General features: G+C 38.0%; 1 protein-coding gene across 1 annotated transcript in view; it reads right to left on the minus strand.

Moving 5' to 3' along the window:
* The window catches only part of LOC150096089 (low density lipoprotein receptor adapter protein 1-like), a 105,559-nt gene that overhangs the window by 50,762 nt on the left and 39,308 nt on the right, over nucleotides 1-15,489 (minus strand). The window lies entirely within an intron of this gene.

Consider the following 15,489-nt stretch of genomic DNA (forward strand, 5'->3'; position numbering starts at 1 on the left):
CTGTTGACGTCATACATCAATTGCCCCAGTATCCCATAATGCATAGTATACACTTCCTTTCAGATGTTTATATTGCTATGCATTACAGGAAGTCACTATTCAGTTTGGTTTCAACTTTTGAGGTCTCATTCTCCTTGCATTCAGCAATCTTAACAATTTCATCTTACCATCTTTTTCTTGGTCCTTCCTTCTACTACTCCTTTCCATAGATCTCCAAGTTAATAATTTAGGCCAACTGGTGTTACATCTTGCAATGCCTCCATTAAAAAAAAAGTTTATAAACTCAAGGAGCTATATAAACTTATTTAGAGAGGGCTATTACATTCACACCCACAGTGGGAATTGAACCAACAACCTGTTAGTTGGAGAGCAGGTATGCAAGTCCACTCAGCCAAACAGGCCATCAATTTTGAATTGCGCAATTTATATGATGTCCTCTACACCAATTCTCGATTTTATTATATGGGATGGTAAGTATCAGCATATTTCTTTTCATTCTTCTCTCGGTAAGTTTCATTTTGTGAACTATATCTTGAATCAAATTCCAGGCAAGTAACTAATCAAGAGTTTCAAACTAATGGGAATATCACCTTTCAAGATATCTTTCATCTTTCTAAAAGCATTCACTTGCATCTTTTTTAATTCTTCTATTTGTCCATCTTTCAATAATTTTTTTATGGTTTGATCCCAAAATACATGAATCTATACTCTTTCTCCACTCCTCCATCTTAGAGTATAATTATTTTTGGTGGTAAACTATAATTCACCATTACTTTAAGTTTTTCAACCCAATTTGGACACTTGAGCTAATTCCCTTAATTTTATTTCTAGATCTTCTGCCAAGAGACCTATCATCAGAAAAACATAGATAAGTCAATCTTTCCATTAATTTTAACTCCTCCAGTCTCTCATTTCATGAAAAACTTCCTCTAAAGCATATGTAAGGAGTTATGGAGATACTGTACCTCACTGTCTTATTCTCCTATTTATTGAAATATTTTTCACTTTTCTTATGCACTTTATGGGGGTGGCATGACATTATAAATTTTCTTTCAAGTTTTCTATGTATGTTTCTTCTATCCCTGTTTAATTAGTACAGTAATTACATCTAGACCATGTTTCTCTCCTGATTGCATATACTCAAGCTGATGCATTATTACTTTTGTAAATGTTTTGTATACAGTAATAAACTAATGGGTTTGTAATTTGATATTTTCCTTTTCACTTTTTATAAATAATTATTAATGCCCTATTCCATGCTTCTGGTATTTTTCTGTTTTAGTATGAAGTCTTGCCAGATAATCAGCTGCTGTCTTCTCTCCAAATTTCAATAACTCCATTTAAATCCCATCTTCTGAAGGAGCCCTTCCCTGTTTCATTTTTGAAACTGCTTCAACTTTTTCTCTTGTAACTTTTGTTGATAATGCAAAGAGATACATAACTGACAATCCCTGCAAGATGATTTGAACAGACTAGTTCTGCAGACAAATACTAATGAGTATCAGTTTATTACTGCCATGTGTCAAGGTTATGCATCATGGACTAAAGATATTGCAGGCAGAGTATTATATTAATGGGAATATACTACAAGTAATCAATAAAGTCAGACCCGAGGGTGACAGTGAACAGGGCTGAAGTTTAGCTGCATAGAAATAGTTGAAGAGAACAATGGTCCAACTACAGAACCTTTGTAGGAATAAGAAGTTTACTCTCCTGCTTTGATAAAGCCATCTATATTAATGCTTATACATAGTTGCCTAGGCTCCATGAAAATGGACAGTTAAAAACATCCAGTGAAAGGTGACCAGGATTGATGTCTGGCTTATGGAACTGTGAATGAGGATTCAATGGACTCTTGATAAGAAATGATAACAGATTTGACATATGCAAATCCAATTTCATCGATCATCTTACAGGAGAAGGCGACATTAATTTCAAAGGCTTTTTTTAAAGCAATTTTAGATATTGAAGTATTATAGATCTAGTCGAATAATGGCGAGACAGACCATCAACACTTGTGCCTCATACATTTCTTTGTATTATCACTTGGTCGCCTCCATAGTACTATCTTGGGTTGGAAACTTTCGCTTTCTAATGTTGTGGTGTAATGAGATAAGAGATTGCATATGCATATTATATTGCATATAAACATATATAAATTTATTATGCAAGTTTAATTGTATAGTATGTTAGGAAATTATAGTATATTAATACTAAAGCAGTAAAGCTGTTGCTTTAATTTCAACCCACAGTTGTTTGACTTTGAAGTTGAGAAATAATCAAATGAGGAGATATGATAAAAATCTACAGGTCAGTAAGAGAATCTTACAATATAGATATATTTTGGAGCGTGTGATAGATGGAGGGAGAGCTTAGAGTGATCCCTAGAAACTGAGTAAAGGTGAAGCTAAAAAACAGTGAAGTCCAGGTTATTCTTATGGCTTGTAGTGAATGTGTGGAATGGGCTATCACCTGCATGATGTGTCTTCAGTGAATGTATTCAAGAAGAGATGATAGATAAGATGACAGATGATTCAGGCTGTTACACAAGCACACTTCAAGGATTAATGAAGTAGGTTTCCTCACACAATAGCCTGAAAACGAAGAGTCTCATTTCACATGATGTTCAGAATTCATATCCAGACTTACAATTCACACCTAATATGCTTCCTGCAATAAAGTGCAAAAAATGATAGACAGATCATGCATATAAGCTGCCATCAGCTGTGAACTATCGTATAATTAAAAAAAAAAGTTTTTTTCCTTCAATTGACTTTAAAATATATCCAAATTTGTTCTTTGAAGTTTGCAATCTTCATTGTTTCCTTCAACAAGGAAATTTTACATCTTGAGACAGATTCTTTGTCTTTTGATGGATATTTACATCAGAAAGGAATAGGTGATATAAGCCTTCATGCCTAAGGTATGAAGGTTTATAAGGTATAACCTTCCAAGTGTTATATGCTACTGATATGCTTCACCTATTGCTTGTTTTGCTTTCTTACCAGTGGAAAGAAGGATGTTTGTGAAAAAAAAAAATGAAAATATACACCTAGAAGGGTAATGAAATATGTCTATAAGACATCATATCAATATGATGTTTTCTTTGTATTTTTGAAATATTTTCTGGCTCAGAAAATATTTCAAAATCTATATCTGTGAAGTTAGAATGTTAGCAAATATGCTGGCTTGGATAACCAATTGGTTAGCATACTTTTCATTGCAAGTTCAAATCCTGCCATGGGCATGGATATTTGTGAATGTCTTCGGGTATTATGATTTTGACTCAGTGGGAGACTACCACCCTGCATAATGGAGAACACTGAAATGGCTTAAAAAGTTCAATGTATGGTCTTTAGAGAAGGTTTTTCTGGATTATGTTAAATAAATTATTTTAAAAAAGTCCAGGAAATCTTAGCCCACCCACAGCACTAATATACTATAGGTTTACAACTTTTTGTGAATGGGAATTTAAAAAAACACTAATTCTTATAGGACCTAGCAGTATAAATTTATGGTCCATTAATGGCTGGTGATGCACAGTATAGATATAACATCTTACCAGCTAAACCAATACCACACTCTTATGGTGCCATGGCCTGATTCCACTAACAAGACTGCTGAAACAAGTATTGTCAACTTATATGCTCATCTTTCTCACATGAACAAAATGCAAGCAAGACCTCTAAGTGATAGATATTTTCATTGCCTAGTGAAATATCATTGCCTTGCTCAATGGAAGTATGAAGTGACTACCTACCATGCTTTGTTTCCAGAGCGAGGTCTCTAGTTTCTGTTCCCTTCATAAATGTAGTGTGAAATAGTTATGGCTTTGCTGGACATGCTCAACATACCATAATTAACCAGACTGGACTGTGCACTTCTTCCATTTGAGAATACAGTGATAAAGCAGTTCTGAAGGCTGGCTGCCAGAGAATACATGGGGCCCGACCTGATGTAGCATGTCAAGGGTAACCAACTAGGTGGTGAATTGTCTTGTTTGTGCTTACTCTGCAATGAGAACCCGAGTATAGCAGCATACAGGAAGTAATTGTCCAGGCAACACTGGAGACAGCACTACATGTAGGAATTACAACCACAATTTATCCCTGCTGAAAACCTCTGCTTTGAGATTAATATTATACCAATCATTAAAGATATTGACATGCAGTTAAAAGCCTAAAACCCAACAAAATTCCATGGAAAACTTTCACATTGCCATTTCATCACATGTGGAAACCTTAATACAAGCATTAATGATATGCATCACCACTTCAATGTAATGGACCAATTTAGGTCTAAATGCTGCCATCACCAGGTTTATTCACCTGTCTTGTTTACCATAGGCTATATCTGAAGAAAAATGTTCATCCAGTTTTTTTTGGTCTTTCATTACCACATCAACTATCCTGTTCAGAGTTCTCCTGTAGATCATTTGTCAATTTTTATTTGTAAGTACTCATTTGATCAGCTGGTTACATATCCTCCAAACATTATCAAACCACTCAAATCTTACTTTTTATAAACAATAGTGTTGGATCTTTGAACAGAGTTTGCAATTCTCCATTTGTCTTCATATAGTACAGTATGTAAAATTTAAATGCAAGATGGTCCATAAATCTTTCTCAATACTTATCTTTCAAATAATGTCTTTCATTATATCTAGTTAATATCTGGGCAAAAGATAACTATCAAAATCCAAAAGAAAAAATAATTTCAAATTTGTAGGAGAAATAAAACACAAAATATCCATGACTTGTTATCTCAATTTCTCCTGTATCTATTGTTGAGTATCACACAGCTATTAGTATTGAATTCTCCCATCTTCTGTTAGTGCTAGCCTCAAAGGCCTGTCAAAATTAAGTAACTTGGCATCTCAGAAACTTGAATGTTGCTTATGAGAGATCAGTCAATCCCATATGCATTGACTTTTATGTCTGCAAATTGCATATGTTATGGGATGAAAAACAGGAGTTTCTAGGAAAGAAAGCCAGCTAACTCACCTTCACCCTAATAAATGTTTCTGTCATGGACAAAATTTGCTCCCAGAGTTTTCTTCCAACCAAATGAAATCTATGCTGAGTTCAGTTCAGATATTTCAAATTATCCCAACAAAAATAATTATCAACAAATAAGTTGGACTGGTGATGATGAATCCTTGAAATGCACATACATTTACAGTCTGACCACAGATGCAAGACCACTCAACAATTCTGCACAAGGCAGAAGAAGGTGAATCCATTCTGACAATAGGATAATCAATGCATTTCGTGGGATTAGTGTTTATTATTATACGTCGGGAAAATTAGCCTTTATTTTATGAAAATTCTAGTCTTTTAAAAAGGGCTAATTTTCCCTTTTTTTGCTTGTATAACTGTTGGAAAAGTTTAAGTATAAAGCAATGATTTCTTGTATTGGTGATGAATTCATACATCGCCTTATTCCTTTCTCTCCTTCAACGTGAATCGATTCTTCTGAGCACTGTACCAACTAGGGTTCTCGCAACTATGGGCAGACAGTCATTTTTTTCCTGGTTTATTGACAATGCCCACAAGCTTCTTAGTTAATTTAAGTGTACTTTGTATAAAATCCAGAAGAGCCTCTAAGGATAACAATGTCATCAGCATGACTAGGTCTTGCCGCTAGGTGGCAAAGAGAGAACTGTTCATCGAGATCACTGTGAAAGGATAAGTTTACATTTTAAAATTGTATGTGTCAATAGCGATATTTAGTTTTTTAAATATTGTTTTCTTGTCATATCGCTATTAATCCTGTCCACATAATTATCTTCAATCTCTCCCCAAGCATATATACATTCATGGAATCTCACCGTTTTTTAAAAAAATCCATCCCACTTTTTGTTTCATGCATGCTGTCTTACATTTCACTGCCAGTTTACTCATGCTCAAAGCTGTACACAAGAAACAAAAAGAAATTTAATAAATACAGAATTATAGTTACACTTAACACCACCTACCAATCATAATTATCATACAACAATATTATTATTATTTTTCCGGGAAACTCCAAGGAGTCGACAGACTCATCGAGGGAGGCCCTAACATCATGTCTGGAACAACTATTCAACATTTACACAGTATCTATCATATCTTGCTTTGAAATCATTCACGGTCGTAGCACCCACAACAGACTCTGGAAGCTTATTCCACTCATTCACCACTCTCCAAGTAAAAAACCTAGCTCTAACACCCTTGTCAACCACGCTCTTGCCCAGCTTCCATGCATGGCCCCTAGTCCTCCCACCACCAGTCATATTTTCAAAAATATCTTCTGGATCAATCTTATAAAAACCCTTCAGTAATTTGAATGTCTCAATCATATCACCCCTCCTTCGCCTATCGTCCAATTTCTGCAACCCACAAATCCTCAACCTATTCTCATAAGGTTCATTCCACAGACCTGCTATCATCTTGGTCACTGGTCTCTGGACCCTCTCCACTTCCTCCGCATCATGAAGAAACCCTGGTGACCATAACTGCAGAAGTCCAGATGGGGCCTTATCAAGGCTCGATACAGAGGAACAACAACTTGCTTCTCTCTGCATGTTAAAGTATTTTTCATAAGCCAAGTGATTTGGTGAGCTGTTTTAGTTACTTTTGCAATGTGCCCCCTAAACTTAAACTCCCTATCCACCAGTACTCCCAAATCCCTGGTCTCATCAATCTCCTGGAGTACGGTTCCACCTATGCGATATACTGCTGCTATTCTTTTCACCCCAAAGTGCATAACCTTACACTTTGCCACATTAAACTGACATCCATTTTTCCTAGCCCAGTCCTCCAAACTATCCAAATCATCCTGTAAAATTTTGACATCCTGTGCACTCACAATTGCTCTACCCAACTTTGCATCATCAGCAAACAAGTGAACACTTCCTCTCAAATCCTTTCCAATATCATTGATGAACAAATTGATCTCTGGTTCTCTCCTTCAACCACCCTCCTATCCATCTTACCAACCCTATATCTATCCCCATCCGCTCCAGTTTACTGATTAGGGTTCCATGTGGTATCCTGTCAAAGGCCTTGGCAAGGTCCAGTAGTATCACTGTAAACCCATTACCCCTATCCAGTTCAGCCATCACTGTGTTATAAAACGTGAGCAAGTTACTGAGGCATGATCAACCCTTCACAAAACCATGTTGTCCCCCATACAATATCCCATTTTCATCTATCCAATACTGTATTCTTTTACTGACTAATTTCTCTAAGACCTTGACAATGATTCCTGATATGCTAATCAGTTGGTAATTTACAACAGCAGTCTTGGAACCACCTTTATGCAGTGGAACTATTTTCCCTTCCTTCCACCCGCTCGGGACTAACCCAGACCTGAGACTCAAATTAAACAAAATGGTCAAGGGTACTGACAATTCTTTAGCTGCTTCTCATACTACACGAGCTGGTATACCATCCAATCCCACAGATGTATTGACATTGAGGTTATGCAATAGACTACTCACCTCCACTTCATTCACTGCAATTCCCGTATAATCTACTGGTTTATTCATTTCTGCAATGTCACCACCTGGATGATATATTCTTGCAAAGTGCTCACTCAGTAACTCAGCTATTTCAACTGATTCAGTTACCACCCTACCATCGGCATTCTTTAAAATCATTCTGCCATGTACATTTTTTCTTTTACTTGCTACATATCTAAAAAACTGTTTAGGATTCTCTTTAGCCTGCATGGCCAAGGTTCTTTCGTAATCTTTTTTGCTTTTCTTACCACACTCGTCACCCTTCTGGCCTGCGCTTTATACCGTTCATGTGACTGCCGGTCACCTTTCTCCTTAAATTCCCTCCATAGTTGTTTCTTTTTTTTTGCAGCTCAAGCTTAATGGTGTTATTCATCCATTTAACCCCTACTTGATTTATTATTCGGACTCTAGGTATACAGTCAGCCATTGCTTCATGCAAGCACTTCTTAACTACCTCCCATGCACTATCAACTTCTAGTCCTTGCAGTTGTACATGCCATGGCACTGAGCCAATCAAACTCCTAAGCTTGTCATACTTTCCAGCCCGATAATTCCACATGTACCCTGTCTTAATTGAAAATTCTACACCTTTAGCCACCTCCCAAGTCAAAGACCCTATGATCACTCTCACCGATTGGTGAGAATGTGGTCATATTTGTTACAGCCAAATCCTCAGATGTAATTACTAGGTTAAGCACTCTCTGACCCCTAGTATTTTCCATTACATGCTGTCGCAGATAGTTATCCCTTAATAACCGTATAAAATCCAATTCCTTCCTCCCGTGTGTCCTCTCCTCACTCCAATCAATGCGACCATAGTTGAAATCTCCCATAATAATCACTCTCCTTCCACTCATTTCTTCTATTTGCTTGTGCATATTGTCACCACCATCTTTTCCATCACCTGGTCTATAGCAGCACCCAATTGTATATTTAGTTCTGCTAGCCACAATCTCACACCAAATGGCCTCAAATGTGCTCTTTTCTCTATCCTGCAATTCAACTTCTATTCTCCTTGGCTGTAGCTCATCAGCTATCATCAACAATACTCCTCCCCCCATTTTATTCTCTCTGTCATTCCTGAACACACTATACCCATCACATTCAATCCCACTAGCTATATCATCTACAGTCAGCCATGTTTCACTAATACCAATAACCTGTGGTCTGGAAGTGCCAACCATGGCCAAAAACTCTTCCTTCTTGTTCCTAATACTCCTAGTATTAGTGTACATGAATTTAAGACCCCCATTAGCCCCAACCCTACCTTGATGCCTTATATTAATCCCACTCTGGTTTGTTGTCCTTATTTGCTCTAGCATATTATATTCATTCTTACATTCAACTGCCTCCCTAAGGACTGTATATCTACTCCCCCCCCCCCTTAACAAATCTAGTTTCCCTGAATTTGCACATCCACTACATTCAGCAACATTTTCTCAAGTCTTCTTACACCATAACCATTCAAATGCAAGCCATCCATCTTATATAGATCCTTTCGCCCATGAAACTCACTCCACACGTCCACAAATTCCACACCACTCGTCATACATAACCCACGCATAAAGTCATTCGCAATTATGGCCCTCCTTTTAAACATTTCACTGCCATACCGTGGCAAAAGACTAATCATTCTCTCTCACTCTTTTCTTTTGCTACCTCAAACAATTCATTCAGGTCTTCTATCATTTCCATTTTATCTTCTTTCAAATCATTCGTACCTGCCACAACAATCATTTCTTTCACCCTTTCCTTTTGCTCTCTAATAGACTCAGTTACATCCTTTATGGTCGCACCAGTTTGGTACGATTTTGTCAAATCCTCTACTAACACACCTCGTACTAACGAGTCTCCATACAGCACTCTATCCTTCATTTTGTTCATGTTCACATTCATACGCCTATTTTTCTTGTCATACCTATTATTATTGGTTGGTTCATTCAGTCAACTTTTGTTCATGCACACTAGCTGCTGTTTTGCCCTTTCTATCGCACCATTCAACAACACGATCTCATTCAATGCATCTATCTCATCTTTTTTTTTTTTATTCTCTGAGAAACCATTAATACTATCATTCACACTTTCTACATTCACACTCTCATAATTCTCATGTACAACCTTGCCGTTTCTTGTCATATCGCTATTTGGTGTGAGATTGTGGCTAGCAGAACTAAATATACAATTGGGTGCTGCTATAGACCAGGTGATGGAAAAGATGGTGGTGACAATATGCACAAGCAAATAGAAGAAAGGAGTGGAAGGAGGGTGATTATTATGGGAGATTTCAACTATGGTCGCATTGATTGGAGTGAGGAGAGGACACACGGGAGGAAGGAATTGGATTTTATGCGGTTATTAAGGGATAACTATCTGCGACAGCATGTAATGGAAAATACTAGGGGTCAGAGAGTGCTTCACCTAGTAATTACATCTGAGGATTTGGCTGTAACAAATATGACCGCATTGCCACCAATCAGTGAGAGTGATCATAGGGTCTTTGACTTGGGAGGTGGCTAAAGGTGTAGAATTCTCAATTAAGACAGTGTACATGTGGAATTATCGGGCTGGAAAGTATGACAAGCTTAGGAGTTTGATTGGCTCAGTGCCATGGCATGTACAACTGCAAGGACTAGAAGTTGATAGTGCATGGGAGGTAATTAAGAAGTGCTTGCATGAAGCAATGGCTGACTGTATACCTAGAGTCCGAATAATAAATCAAGTAGGGGTTAAATGGATGAATAACACCATTAAGCTTGAGCTGCAAAAAAAGAAACAACTATGGAGGGAATTTAAGGAGAAAGGTGACCGGCAGGCACATGAACGGTATAAAGCGCAGGCCAGAAGGGTGACGAGTGTGGTAAGAAAAGCAAAAAAGGATTACGAAAGAACATTGGCCATGCAGGCTAAAGAGAATCCTAAACAGTTTTTTAGATATGTAGCAAGTAAAAGAAATAATGTACATGGCAGAATGATTTTAAAGAATACCGATGGTAGGGAGGTAACTGAATCAGTTGAGATAGCTGAGTTACTGAGTGAGCACTTTGCAAGAATATATCATCCAGGTGGTGACATTGCAGAAACGAATAAACCAGTAGATTATACGGGAATTGTGGTGAATGAAGTGGAGGTGAGTAGTCTATTACATAACCTCAATGTCAATACATCTGTAGGATTGGATGGTATACCAGCTCGTGTAGTACGAGAAGCAGCTAAAGAATTGTCAGTACCCTTGACCATTTTGTTTAATTTGAGTCTCAGGTCTGGGTTAGTCCCGAGCGGGTGGAAGGAAGGGAAAATAGTTCCACTGCATAAAGGTGGTTCCAAGACTGCTGTTGTAAATTACTGACCGATTAGCATATCAGGAATCATTGTCAAGGTCTTAGAGAAATTAGTCAAGAAAAGAATAGAGGATTGGATAGATGAAAATGGGATATTGTATGGGGGACAACATGGTTTTGTGAAGGGTAGATCATGCCTCAGTAACTTGCTCACGTTTTATAACACAGTGACGGCTGAACTGGATAGGGGTAATGGGTTTACAGTGATACTACTGGACCTTGCCAAGGCCTTTGACAGGATACCACATGGAACCCTAATCAGTAAACTAGAGCAGATGGGGATAGATATAGGGTTGGTAAGATGGATAGGAGGGTGGTTGAAGGAGAGATACCAGAGAGTGGTTTATTCAGGAGTGGAGTCAAAAAGACGTCTTGTGGCTAGTGGAGTGCCGCAGGGCTCTGTTCTTGGAACACTGCTTTTCAATTTGTTCATCAATGATATTGGAAAGGATTTGAGAGGAAGTGTTCACTTGTTTGCTGATGATGCAAAGTTGGGTAGAGCAATTGTGAGTGCACAGGATGTCAAAATTTTACAGGATGATTTGGATAGTTTGGAGGACTGGGCTAGGAAAAATGGATGTCAGTTTAATGTGGCAAAGTGTAAGGTTATGCACTTTGGGGTGAAAAGAATAGCAGCAGTATATCGCATAGATGGAACCGTACTCCAGGAGATTGATTAGGCCAGAGATTTGGGAGTACTGGTGGATAGGGAGTTTAAGTTTAGGGGCACATTGCAAAATTAACTAACAGCTCACCAAATCACTTGGCTTATGAAAAATACTTTAACATGCAGAGAGAAGCAAGTTGTTGTTCCTCTGTATCGAGCCTTGATAAGACCCCATCTGGACTTCTGTGCCCAGTTATGGGCACCAGGGTTTCTTTGTGATGGGGAGGAAGTGGAGAGGGTCCAGAGACGAGTGACCAAGATGATAGCAGGTCTGTGGAATGAACCTTATGAGAATAGGTTGAGGATTTGTGAGCTGCAGAAATTGGACGATAGGCGAAGGAGGGGTGATATGATTGAGACATTCAAATTACTGAAGGGTTTTTATAAGATTGATCCAGAAGATATTTTTGAAAATATGACTGGTGGTGGGAGGACTAGGGGCCATGCATGGAAGCTGGGCAAGAGCGTGGTTGACAAGGGTGTTAGAGCTAGGTTTTTTACTTGGAGAGTGGTGAATGAGTGGAATAAGCTTCCAGAGTCTGTTGTGGGTGCTACGACCGTGAATGATTTCAAAGCAAGATATGATAGATACTGTGTAAATGTTGAATAGTTGTTCCAGACATGATGTTAGGGCCTCCCTCGATGAGTCTGTCGACTCCTTGGAGTTTCCCGGAAAAATAATAATAATAATAATAATATTGTTGTATGATAATTATGATTGGTAGGTGGTGTTAAGTGTAACTATAATTCTGTATTTATTAAATTTCTTTTTGTTTCTTGTGTACAGCTTTGAGCACGAGTAAACTGGCAGTGAAATGTAAGACAGCATGCATGAAACAAAAAGTGGGATGGATTTTTTTAAAAAATGGTGAGATTCCATGAATGTATATATGCTTGGGGAGAGATTGAAGATATTTATGTGGAAAGGATTAATAGGAGAGATAAGTTTGGGTATGTAAGAAGCATAGCATATTTATGGATTACGAGATGTAATTGAATGTAAGCAATCGCAAGCAAAAGACCATGGATGTAGAGCTATGGGAGTAAGCAAAGTTGACGGTATGGCTGAGTGCTCTAACAGTAATGGCAAGACAGTTGACAAGTGTCAATGATTTTAGCAATGCTGATTGGTAAGACAGTGTACATAGATCAGTAAAGAGCAGTAAGACAGCATACTTGCAAGATAGTGAAAATGTTTGTGTAAATGGCACTAAAAAATTAATTGAAGATATGAAATTGCAAATATGAAGAAGAATGGGATGAAAAATTTGCAAGCAATATTAAATGAATTGAGAGTGGCAATGCAAGGAGATTCAATGATAAGAGGTGCAGTGAATGAAAAGGTGCACAAGATCTGTTTTCCAGGAGGTAGAATGAGCAGGGTGGTTGAAGCAGTGGATAAGAGGAATAGCCGAGCAAAAGAGTTGGTAGTGGTAGTTGCCACTACCAACTGTTTAACAAGAATGTAAGGTAAAAAGAATGTAAAGAGAGTGATGGATAACAGTATGGTAGATAAAGTAGTCCCCGTGTTGCCCAGGTATGATGAGTTGAGAAGGTGAGTGAAGATTATGAATGGTGTGCTAGTAGAGTAGTGTGATGAGAAAGGAGTTCATTTTGTAAATGTGTAGGATGAGTTTGAGGGATAGATAGTTGTATAAAAGAGATGGGCTGCATTTGAATGTAGTTGGAAAAATTGTTACTGCAAGAGAGAATGACTGAAGTGAATGAAAGACCTGAGGAAGCAAAGAGATGTTGTGGAATGGACAAGTTAACAAGGGAGGTCAGGGTAGACAGGAGGACACTGCATGAAAAGTGTAGATGATTTCAGGAGCAGATGTGTGAGTGCACAAAAAAGGATTAAGATAATAATATGCATTGTTATATGTCAAGGATATGGGGATGACATTTAGGTCTGGGGAGGAGCATAATATCAGCAATGATAAACAGGAATGGATTTGGGGAAGTCATATTCAAAAAGTGGGGTTAGTGGGACTTGTTATAATAACAGAAATGAGCTTGTGTGTGTTTACAAATGCTAGAAGTATTCAAAACAAGAGAAATGAAAATGTAAAACTGATAAAGTTCATTCACCCAAAAACTATTGGTATAAGTGAGACATGGTTGAACGAGGATGACATTCTGACAGGAATAGAGATGGCTGTAAACGCAGTCTTTCATGAAGACAGACAAAGCAAAAAGGAAGGAGTGTTATTGATGATGGCAGAAGATTTGGGTCCATCTAGGGTGGAGATGCAAGGAACAAATACTGAAAGTAGTTTTGAACCAGTATGGTGTGAAGTGGAGGTGGACAGGATGAAATGTTTAGTAGGGGGTTGCTATAGACTTGGTAATGTGGAAGGCAGTGAGAAGGAAATATTTAAACAAATTGGTCTAGTTAACAAGAAAAGGGTGATCATTATGAGCAATTTCAATTATGGTAACATAAGACTGGAATGAAGAGACAGTATCGGGAACCAAAGAGAATGCATTTCTTGAGTTTTTAAGGATAACTACCTTAAGCAGTATATAACAGAGGCCATATGTGGATTAAGGGTCTTGAATTTGATTAGGTCAGAAGATGTAAATGAAGCACCACGTCTTCCTCTAGTTCGTGAAAGTGACCATGAAGCAATCACTTGGGTAGTAGCCAGCCATATCAGGACTTTCATGAGAAAGGGTTATATGTGGAACTATAGGGCAGGTGATTATGGCAAGCTCAGAGGCAGCAATATCATGGAATAAGGAATTGCAGGGGAAGGAAATCAATGCTGCTTGGTCTCTACTCAAGAAGTATCTGGCACAGGCAATGACAATATATACATTCCAAAGGTCAGGAGAATAAATAAAGTAGGTGTAAAATGAATGATTGAAGAGGCGAAATATGCAATCTGGAAGAAAAAGGCATTGTGGAGGTAGCACAGTATGAGTGGAGATAATCATTTACATGATAAGTACAAAAAGCAAGCAAGGAAGGTGACACTTAGTAAGGGTAGCAAAAAGTGCAGTATGAGCAGCAGTTAGCAAATGATGCTAAAAAATCCTAGGGAGTTTTTTTTGATATGTGGCCAGTAGAAAAAAGAATGATTATGGGAGGATGATGTTGGTCAGTGATAATGGGAGAATGATAAACACTGAGGATGATTATAATAGATGTGTTAAATGAACTGCTGATATGAGAACGATAGGAATGGGGGGAGGGGGGAGTTACAAATGGTGAGTGAGCAGGAGGTGTAACGAATTCAGTAAATTCGGTGTCAACAAAGCCATGTGGCTTGATGGTATATCACTATATATGTCTTGAGGGAACGTTCCAGCTTTAACTTGCATTTTTAACATGATTCTTAAATTAGCACAGGTTCCAAAGAAGTGAAAAAATGGCAAAATTGTTCCACTTCATAAAGGGAATAAAACCAAGGCTTCAAATTATAGGCCAATCTGTTGTCTGGAGTTGTGGTCAAGGTGTTGGAAAAGCTAGTGAAGACAAGGATTCAGAACTGGGTTGAAGCAGTAGAATTCTCTGTAATGGACAGCATGGATTTGCTAAAGAAAGATAGCATTTTAGCAATCTGCTTGCTTACAACAAGGTGACAAATACATTAAACAAGGGAGATGCATATACAGGGTATATTTAGATTTTGCAAAGGCTTTCGATAGATTGCTACATGACAACTGGTAGTTAAATTGGAACAGTTGGGATTGGATAGTAGATTAGCGCATTAGATGGGATGTCTGATAGGAATCAGCAGGTCGTGTATGAGGGAATGATGTCCCAGAGATCTCTTCTGGGGCCATTGGTGTTTAATGTGTATGTACAACAAATTACATTGGAAAGGACTTAAATGATGATATACAGTTGTTTGCACATGATGAACAGTTGGGGAGTGTTATGAGAAGTAGAGTAGATGTAACTTTGCAAGAGAACCTAAATAGGGCAAGTGCGTGTGGACGATGTCAGTTTAATATAACAAAGATGAGATGCA

Source organism: Typopeltis vanoorti, chromosome 19 (assembly GCF_054136105.1).
Source record: "Typopeltis vanoorti isolate ZY-2024b chromosome 19, IOZ_Tvanoo_1.0, whole genome shotgun sequence".
NCBI lineage: Eukaryota > Metazoa > Arthropoda > Arachnida > Uropygi > Thelyphonidae > Typopeltis > Typopeltis vanoorti.